General features: G+C 38.6%; 1 long non-coding RNA gene across 1 annotated transcript in view; it reads left to right on the top strand.

Moving 5' to 3' along the window:
• The first annotated feature begins 329 nt into the window (after positions 1-329).
• The window catches only part of LOC138165532 (uncharacterized), a 35925-nt gene continuing 25937 nt past the window's right edge, over positions 330-10317 (top strand). Inside the window, exons 1-2 of the long non-coding RNA XR_011169375.1 lie at positions 330-411; positions 7101-7258. This is a non-coding gene — a long non-coding RNA (uncharacterized lncRNA). The remainder of the gene's footprint in view (positions 412-7100; positions 7259-10317) is intronic.

Raw genomic sequence — 10317 nt, 5'->3', positions numbered from 1 at the left:
TAGAAAGTATCACAAACAAGAATCAACACAGAAAGAACGGACAAACACAGAGTGCCATATACCACAAGTGTTCTTCTTCTCCACCATAAGAGCTCCCTTCTCAGTTCTGCTCTCTCCAGCCTGGGCTTCTCCTTATATATGGTCATTAGCTCCTCCCCTTCCTGTTGCATCAGCAACAGGAGTTCACAGATTTTAGGCTTCACAAGTTGTGGAGTTCACAAGTTCTGCTTCTTAAAAAAAGACAGATATAATCAAAATTTCGACTTGAAACTAGGTGCTAAGTGATTAAATAGCAGAAACAAGTTAACTACTTCTTTGCTTTCCATTACAGGTTCTAGAATATCACGGCAATTCTCCTTGAGAATTTCTTGAAGGATGATTTCTAGGCTCTTTTTTAATAGTGGATTTCAGGTACTCCAATAATTTTTAAATTATCTTTCCTGGTTCTATTTTCCAGGTCAGTGGTTTTTCTGATGAAATTTTTCACATTGCCTTCTATTTTTCATTTGTTTGGATCTGTTTTATAGTATCTTGATTTATCATAAAGTCATTAGCTTCCATTTTCTCCAATCTAATTCTGAAGAAATTATTCTCTTGAGTGAGTTTTTGAAATGCCTTTTCTATCTAGCCAATTTGACTTTTTAAGACATTTTTCTCCTCATTGGCTTTTTGGGCCTCTTATGCCATTTGAGTTAGTCTATTTTTCAGGTGTTACTTTCTTCTAGCTACATAGCAATTTGAATAAAGAGGGCACTCACAATTTGGATGATTAATCAAAGTCTTTTTATGAGACAGCACATGACCAGATTCTACGAGGTGGTAATGAGGAGTGAATGACTGTATTCTTGACATGATACATAACTTTTACAACTTTTTATTTGTGCATTTAGATAGTTGTTCAATTTTTTTTAGTATAAAAGTTAAGCTTAAAAGTATATTTCCAAAATCATGATATCCCTCCCTCTAAAGTTTATGCACTATGTCCTGTCAACAATATTTTGGTGTATTGGTAAATGTTTAACAGCCAACTCTAGGAAAAAATAAGTTAATAACATTTAAAAGTTTAATCCACATTATTTACACTTTCTCCATCACTTTCTTAAGTATAGGCAAACAACAAAACAGTAAATTGAGCCCTAATTTGTAGTGGCTGCCAATTTGGAAGTATAAATGCCCACACTGAAAAATTAACAATCAGATATCACTTGTGGGAAAAAGCTGGCTCTGGCACTCCCCTGACCCTTTCTATCCTTTGTATACACTTAATTGGCACCTCTAATGAGGTCCTAACCTAATTTTTCATCATTGTATGTAAGTGGCTCTCAATTCCTGAAAGCAGAATGAAGAAAATAAACTCTACTGAGATCTTCCTGGAAGAGGACAGTGGGAGGGACTTTACTAATGACCTCAGTGGTAGCCTGAGGACGAGAAAGCTAATTTCAAAAAGACTCATCATTAGAAAGTTGAAGATGGATTTTCTAAGAACCTTAACAAATCATTAAACTGTTTTCTAAGTTGTAGAAGGAGTTTTTACCTATACACATGAAAGGAGAGGAGGGAGGAGAAATGAAAACTTTTCCATGCATCATCTCACTTGTTCCTCAAAACCTCTTTGAAGTGAGTGATTTTAATATCCTCATTTTGCCACTGGGAAGACTAAGGCTCAGAAAAATGAAATAAGTTGCTCAGTGACATGGTATGTGCTAAAAATATAATTTGAACTCAGTTCTTCCTAACTCCAAGGCCAGAGTGCTATCATCCTATATTGACACACTCAACATTCCATCCAACTCTCTGCCCAAAAGGTATTACCCCCTCCCCCTACCACCCTTTTCCATTTTTTGCTTTTGTTTTAGGAAGAAAAATAAAAACAATGCTACTGGAAAAGGCATGACAATCTCCTGCCTTATAATTACATTCAAAATTTTTATGACTGGTTAGGTAAAAAAATCCTTTATCTGGCCACCATTCTCTTATATATTTTCTCCCCCACTCCATTAGAATTTAAGTTCTTTAAGATAAAAGGGATTTCATTTTTATAATTATATCCTCAGTATCTGGCACATAATAGGTGCTGAACATATACTTGTTAATTGATTGAAGGTCAACATTACATTTGCTGAAATGTATTTGGAGGAATTCTTTTACTACTTTTCCAAAACTCTGTCTCTGACTTTCTGTCTCTGGTAATAGTAATGGAATTTAAAGATCCCCCTGTATTGGCTTGGTTTTTGGATTGATTGTGTTAAAACTTGTTGACATGAAAAGAGAGGGCTGACCTGGGAGGAGCTGGTGACGTGAATTTAGAGAGGCACAAGCAGAGAGAGAGGCAGAAGAATTTTTTGGAAGCAGCATCATGGAGGCAGAGAAAGAGAGGATTGCTGAGGGCCAGTTTGAACTGCCCAGGACTTTTGAGAGTTGCCACCCAGAGCTGCCAACAATTGAGGAGACATGGCTGTTATGTTGGTATTTTGTCTCTCTGTTTTGATGTTGTTTTACCATATTTGTCCACTGGTGAAGGACAGTCCTGTTGTTACAGAGATCATCAGAGCAGATGGGGTAGATTTGAAAATCTACATCTACAGGGATGCCAATTAATTAAATCTAAGGGAAATGAGATCACCAAGTGAATTAGTAAAGAAGGAGATGTGAAGAGTGCCCAGCTAGTGGTGTGAATGGAAAGGAGAGGGGGGAAAAAGGACTAAAATAACACTTCACTTCAAGTTTTAAAGTGGCAGAGGCAACGAGAGTTCAGAGTGAGAGATTTTTTCCAGACTAAAACAATTTAAGAGATTGGCAGGAGGAGTCTGTGACACTGAGCTGGGGCAGCTGCATTAACAGTGGGCCTGGAAGGTGACTCTGATGGTGGCTGCAGCAGTAGCAAATGCTTTGTGAGCTCTCAATGCAGAGAAGATAAGGATTTGGAAAACTAGTCCAAGATTACAGGGGACACTGGTGCTGATTGGCAACTCTGTTGACCAGGAGCAGTTCTGGGTCACAGTTTGGGGGTGTAAAGGACAGATTCTGATAACCATAAGGGAGCAAAGGACCTGGTAACAGTTCCAGGGCCAAGAGAAGCATTAGCACTTAGGCAGAAAGGAAGAAGGGATCATTCCTGGGTAATACCAAAGTGCTGACCAGGAGAGCAGTGACCACACTTTTCCCCATATTAGAGTAGCTTTGAATCACTGAAAATGTGCAGATGCCCAAAACAGTTCTGAAAACAGCCCCACAAAAGACCCTGAAGCTTAGGACCCTGAAGACCCTTGAACCTTTCCAACTCCAGTTCAGCAAAGCCCAGATTTTTTTTTCTTTTAAAAAACATTTATTTATTTATTTTTAGTTTTCAACATTGACTTCCAAAAGATTTTAAGTTTTATATTTTCTCCCCTTCCCTCTTTACTCCCCTCCTCATGACAGCATATAATCTGATATAGGTTCTATTTATACATTCATATTAAATATATTTTCATATTAGTCATGATATAAAAAAGAAATAGAACTAATGGAAGGAACTACAAGAAAGAAGAAACAAAAGAAAACAACAAAAGAAAAGGCAAGCAAAAAGAGAGTCTTTGATCTGCATTCAGAATACAAAATTCTTTCTCTGAATGTGGATAGCAGTTTCCATTGGGACTCTTTTGGACTTGTCTTACATTCTTTCACTCATAGTTCAATTTTATCAAAAATGTTTAAAGTCAGGAAATAGACTGGAAATATGTACAAAAAACAAAAATAGAACTTGATCATAGAAAGCAATTCTTGTGATAGGTAAGACTAAGACACAAACTCAGAAGACAATAATGTGCTAAAAATTATAAGTGAAACCTCAAAGAAAAACGCCCCCAAGTCAAAAAAGAATTCCTAGAAGAGTTGAAGGAAGAAGGAAAAAATGAGACTGATGCAAGGAAATTATGAAAAGAGAATTAAAATACAGAATTCTGGGAAGATGGCAGAGTAGGTTAGAAAGTTCCAAGTTCTCTGATTTCTCCCACAAATAAGACAAAATAGCAGCTCAGGGCAAACATAGAGTGGTAAAAATAAACAAAAACTGGGGCAGAGCACTGGTCCTCCTGGGACAACTGGAGAAGAACCAAAGAAAGATCCCAGAAGAGAGAAGTGAAATGTAATACCTCTAGGTTAGTCCCACTCAAACAGCAAACAGTGACCATGGGGGCAGCTCAGTTGTGAGACCACAGGGATTTTTATTTCTCAAACAGTGTGGAGAGTTCGGCATCTGAGTGGGGAGAAGATTGAAGAAACTTCTGGTGATAAGTCATGCCAGGCTCAGCTTGTGCTGCTGAGATTTGAGCCTGGGTAAGAAGGAATCAGCACACACCCAGTGGTGTAGAAAGAGTGGGAGGCAGAGACAGTCTGGCTTAAGGAACTTACAAGAGAGCTAAGGTCTTGATCTTAGTTCCAGGCCAGAGAGGAGAAATGAAGATCATAACTACTGGGGGGTATTCAGGAAGTAAGAGCATTTCACAATTAGTGTGCCCAGGGACCCTAACTGGGGCTTGAAGGGGGAAAGGAGTACTGCAGTTGGGCCCAGGAAAAAGCCCCCCCAAATAATAGAAAGGACCTCAGGCCAGAAGCCCCAGAGTGGATTATAACAACAAGGCACTATTTTTTTTTAAATGGTCAGGCAAAGGTGAAAGAACCCAACTATAGACTGTTACTATGGGAATATAGAAGAGTGGGGTTAATATTCAGAGGAGGATGCTGAAGCAAAAAAAGGCTCTCCTACCCCAAAGAGTAATGTTAAATGGTTACCTGCCCCACAATAATTCGTAGAACAACTTTAAAAAATACTTTAAAAATTAAAGGAGAGAGATTGAGGAATTTTTTTTTAAAGTAAGAACAGTCCAAGAAAAAGATCATGAAAATAAAGCCAACAAATGAGAAAAGGAGATACAGAATCTTAAAGAAGAAAATGACTCCTTAAAATTATAATTGGGTGTAAAATGGAATACCAGTGAAGTGATAAGAGACCAATAAATAATAACACAAATATAAAGAATGAAATAATACAAGAGAAAGTAAAATATCTTTTAAGAAAAAGAACTTAGTCTGCCGCGTAATTGCCTCAGGAGCTCCTGACCTACAGATTGTAGGGGGACCAAGCAACCATTCAGAGAGTAATCACTCATGTTTTGACCTGCTTGGATATGGGTCTCTTTCTTAGGCAATGGATTGGGGTGGGGAATGTCACTTGCCAGTGTGTTGTCTGTAGAGAGGGCACCCTCCTCAGACGTCTGACGATATTGGAGAAATCCCCAGCAGTTTCGGACAAAGCTCTCCTCTCTGGAAGCAGAGTTCTACCATGTCAAACAGTTCAAAAGTCAAGTAATTGACTGGTAATATAAACAAGCAGAGGAAGCAAAAACAGACCATAGAATCTTTTTTGGGGTGACAAAAAGGATCAAAGCTTGGAACAGGAGGAAGACAACAAAGTCAGAACTCCTGCATCAAAAGCTTCCAAGAAACATATGAACTGGTTATTGGCCATGGAAGGGCTCAAGAAGGATTTTGAAAATCAATTAAGAGAAGTGGAGGGAACACTGGGAAGAGAAAAGAGAATGAATCAAAAAAATCATGAAAAGAGAGTCAACAACCTGACGGAACAAAATAACACCTTAAAAAATAGACGAATTCAAAAGGAAAAAGAGTCTTGAAAAACCAATGAAGAAAATAATGCTTTAAAAAGCCTAATTTGGCAGATGGAAAAGGAATTTCAAAAACTCACTGAAGAGAATAACTCCTTCAAAATTGCATTAGAGCAAATGGAAGCTAATGACTTTATGACAAATCAAGATCCTATAAAACAGATTAAAACAATGGAAAAAATTAGAAGGCAATATGAAATATCTCATTGGAAAAACCACTGACTTGGAAAATAGATCCAGGAGAGATAATTTTAAAATTATTAGGCTATGTGAAAGCCATGATCAAAAAAGAAATTAAAAATGACACTTCAAGAAATTCTCAAGGAGAATTGCCCTGATATTTTAGAACCAGAGGGCAAAATGGAAATTGAAAGAATTCGCCAAACACCTCTTGAAAAAGATCAGAAAAAGAAAACTCCTAGGATTATAATAGCCAAATTCGAGAGTTCCCAGGACAAGGGGAAAATATTACAAGCAACCAGGAAGAAAAAAATTGAGTATTGTAGAAAAACAATCAGGATAACACAAGATTTAGCAGTTTCTACATTAAGGAATCAAAGGGCTTGGAATATGATATTCCAGAGATCAAAGGAGCAATGATTAAAACCAAGAATCAGCTACCCAGAAAAACTGAGTATAATGCTTCAGGGGAAAATATGTTCATTCAACGAAAAAGAGGACTTTTTTTTCTTTTAATCAAATGCTTTATTAACTTCTAGCTTACATCATTCCTTTCTACAAGAATTTGAGTTACAGATTTTCTCCCAGTTTTCCCCTACCCACCCTCAATTACTTGACTTTTGGGCTTTTTGCCACAGTAGGACTCTGCTACCAGACAGGGGAACTTCGTCCCAATCACTGGGGTTTTCTCAGCTGCTGTAGGTATTAGTTGGGTGCCCTCTCTGAAGCCTCCACACACTCTGGGAAGCTGGTTGCACACCCCAGGACCTCCACCATAGACTGCAATCCGGATCCAAGCAGGTTAAAGCAAGAGCGATTATCCCTCAGACTTTAAGAAATGCTTGGTCCCCCTACAATCTGCAGTCCAGTAGCTGAAGTAGCCACATGGCTGTGGCTGTATGGTCGCTGCACCTCAGCTGCTTCTCACCCTTGGGGCAAAGGCCAATTGCACTCTCAATGACTGGATCCCAAAGTCTACACTGCACTCACCTTTCACTGTGTCCTTAGCATATATGTGTTGATAATTCTGGAAAATGCCACAGCTGCTGGTGATCTGAAGTCCCTCCAGCCAGGGGCTGGTCACAATAGCCCTGAGACTAAAACCTCAGGCCCATGCAGGACTGGGCTCGGCTCCCAGAGCAGTGTCTGGCAGTCTGCCAGGCTGTCCTAAGTGGGAGGTTAGCTTCTCTGTGTCATTTTATGTGTTTTGCAGCTCCAAAGTTTCTTCAGAGTCATCTTTTACATAAATTGCAGGAGGTGAGAGACGGAGCCCCGAGGAAGTCCTGTTTCTACCCCAACATCTTGACTCTGCCCCCCCAAAATAGAGGACTTTCAAGAATTATTGATGAAAAAACCAGAGTTGAATAGAAAATTTGTCTTTCAAATACAAGAATCAAGAGAAGCATAAGAAGGTAAGCAGGAAAAAAATCATAAGAACTTATTAAAATGGAATTATTTACATTTCTACATGGTAAAACAATAATTGTTGCTCATGAGAATTTTCTTAGTAAGAAGATAGTCGAAAGGAATATATATATGTATATATATGTATGTATACATACATATATGTTTATATAAGAAGGTATTTTGTGTGTATAATTACATATATCTGTTTGTATATATGTGTACATATATACATAGAGAGAGGGCAAAGTATCAGTTGAATCAGAAGGGATGATATCTAAAACATAAAACTAAGAGGTGAGAGAAGAATATAATGAGAGGAAATAGGGAGAAACAGGATAGGGTAAATTACCTCATATAAAAGAGGCAAGAGAACTCTGTTACTATGGAGGAGAAGAACAGGAAGGTGAAAGGGAATGGGCCAAACTTACTCTCATTGAAGTTGGCTTAAGAAGGGACTAATATACACACCAAATTGGGTATCTTACCCTACAGGAATGTAGGGGGGGAAAGGATAGGGGGGATGATAGAAGGGAGGGCAGATTGGGTGGGGAGTGTAGTTAGAAGCACACACTTTTGAAAAGGGACAGGGTCAAAGTAGAAAATAAAACAATTGGGGGCAGGATAGGATGCAGGGAAATACAGTCATTTTTTCAAAATATATCTACTGTAGAAATGTTTTGCCTAACTACACATGTGTAACCTATATTGAATAGCTTTTCCTCCCAGTTGGGTGGGTGAGGAGGGAAGAAGGGAAAGAATCTGAAAATCAAAGTTTTAAAATCAAATACACACACACTCACACACACGTATGTATGTATATATTTGTGTGTGTATGTGTGAAATTTTTCACATGCAACTGGAAAATAAGATATATAGGCACTGGGGTACAGAAAACCATTTTTCCCTACTAGAAAGTCAGAGGAGGGATCAGGAAGGTTATAAGAGAGAGCAGATTGGCGGAAGGGGTATTCATCCAGAGATTTCTGCCTCACTGCTTCTTGCAGTCACCAGGTGTGTTCTGATTCCTTCTATTCCCACCATTCTTCAGAGTACAGATGTCTAGTGTTCTTGGTCAGTGGAGGTTCCATCATTTTCCCGGGTCAGATGCCCAACTCCTTTTAATATCCCGGGGGTAAAAGTCTCTCTAACTGGAGTTGAGGCAACCACTCAAAGCTACTAACCCCAGGTCTTGCCACTTGGAATATTCTGACCTACTGTGCCATCATCCCAGAATCTCCTCCTACACATTATTTTCAAAACTATCTTTTCTTTGCCTCCTTGTGGATTTTCTTTTGTCCTCTACTGTGTCCTTCTTTACTTTATTTCTACCCCTTTTCTCCTCCCACCAAAAAAGAAGGCTGCAATTAAGTGTAGATGCATGTATGAGTAATCTATCTATCTATATACATATACAAACACATACATATACACAGACATCCATAAACTTACATATATACACTCAAACACATATATGTAGATCATATTATGCTTATTTCTATTTCTCATCTGTTTCTCTGAAGGTGGATAGTATCTTCCTTTATAGGTTCAAGTCTTTCCATATTTTTCACAATTCCACCAGTTCATGATTTCCTACACTACAACAATATTCCAGCCCAATTATATTCTATCTGGGAGACAGTCTATGATTGTGTTTCCTCCATTTTTCTGCATTCTGACTATTTTTGGTTTTATTTATAGATGAAAAAATTTAATTGAAAATAATACAAGGGGTGGCCTAGGTGGTGAAGTGAGTAAAGCACTAGCCTAGAATCAGGAGGACCCGAGTTCGGTTCCGGCCTCAGACACTTAACACAAACACACACACACACACACACACACACACACACACACACACACAAACACTAGCCGTGTAACCTTGGGCAAATTATTTAACCACAATTGCCTTCCAAAAAAAAGGCAAAAAAAAAGAAAAGAATACAAATATCTGTTTTATACTTTAGCATTGCTCTCAGCTTGTAATATGGTTTAAGGTCTGATATTAATTATAAATTCTACTCCTGACCTTTATTTTATGTTTGTATATATCTCATTTTTATAGAATTCCTGGAAAAATACATATTGTTGAATTCAAAATTTTAATCTATCAGTTTCCATTTTATGCTCATCCCCTTTACATTCAAAACTATAATTTCTTGTATGTTTTCCTCCTTCCTATTTCCTCACTATCTTTATCACCCTATTCCTAGACAAAGAAGAAACAAACCTATGACTCTTTGTGGGTGTTATGACAATATACTTAGAGAATCCTTGGAAAATTTCATAAAGGGCACGGAGCCAAGATGGGAGAGTAGAAACAGGACTTCGGCATGTAAAAAAAAATATTCTAAACAAACTTTAGAGTTACAAAACCCACAAACTGACAGAGAGAAACACATTTCTCACTTAAGAAAGCCTAGCAGCCTGGCAGGAAGGGTCCATTGCAGCTCTCTGGGAGCCAAGAGCATTCCCTACTGAGCTGTGGTTTTAGTCCCAGGGTGGCCCTGAACTAAAGGCAGCTGGAATAGACTTTAGGAGAGTGGATCACTAGCAGCTGTGGTGGTTTCCAGACTTCTCAATTCACAAATGCCAAAGACAAAGTAAAAATTCAGTGTGGAAACTTGTTCAAATGGAGGAGTTCAGTCTGGCTGCTATCCCCAGAGGTAGAAGCAGAGGAGGTGTGGTGGCTACAGCTGCTGAAGCTACTTCCGATCTCCTGGCCTGCAGATTGTAGTGGGACCAAGCGACCATCCAGCGGGTAATTGCTCTTGCTTTGACCTGCTTGGATCTGGATCGCAGTCTTGGGTGGTGGTCCTGGGGTGTGTGACCAGTGAGCCAGAGCATGTGGGGGCTGTAGAGAGGGTGCCCATCTAATAGCTCCAGCAGCTGCAAAAACCCCAGTGATTTGGAACATAGCTCTCTCTATCTATGAAGCAGATGTCTACTGTGGCAAAGAGCTCAAAACTCAAATAATTGGCTGCCAATATAAGCAACCAATGGAAGCACAAAAAGAGGATAGAATGTTTTTAAAAATAATCTTTTTATTTATTTTTAATTAAATTTTATG

The sequence above is a fragment of the Petaurus breviceps genome, unplaced genomic scaffold, assembly GCF_028583685.1.
Source record: "Petaurus breviceps papuanus isolate PSGF00001 unplaced genomic scaffold, PetGlider_PUasm1.0 213, whole genome shotgun sequence".
Classification (NCBI taxonomy): domain Eukaryota; kingdom Metazoa; phylum Chordata; class Mammalia; order Diprotodontia; family Petauridae; genus Petaurus; species Petaurus breviceps.
Note: the sequence above shows the minus strand (reverse complement) of the source record. Positions and strands in the feature narration are given on the sequence as shown.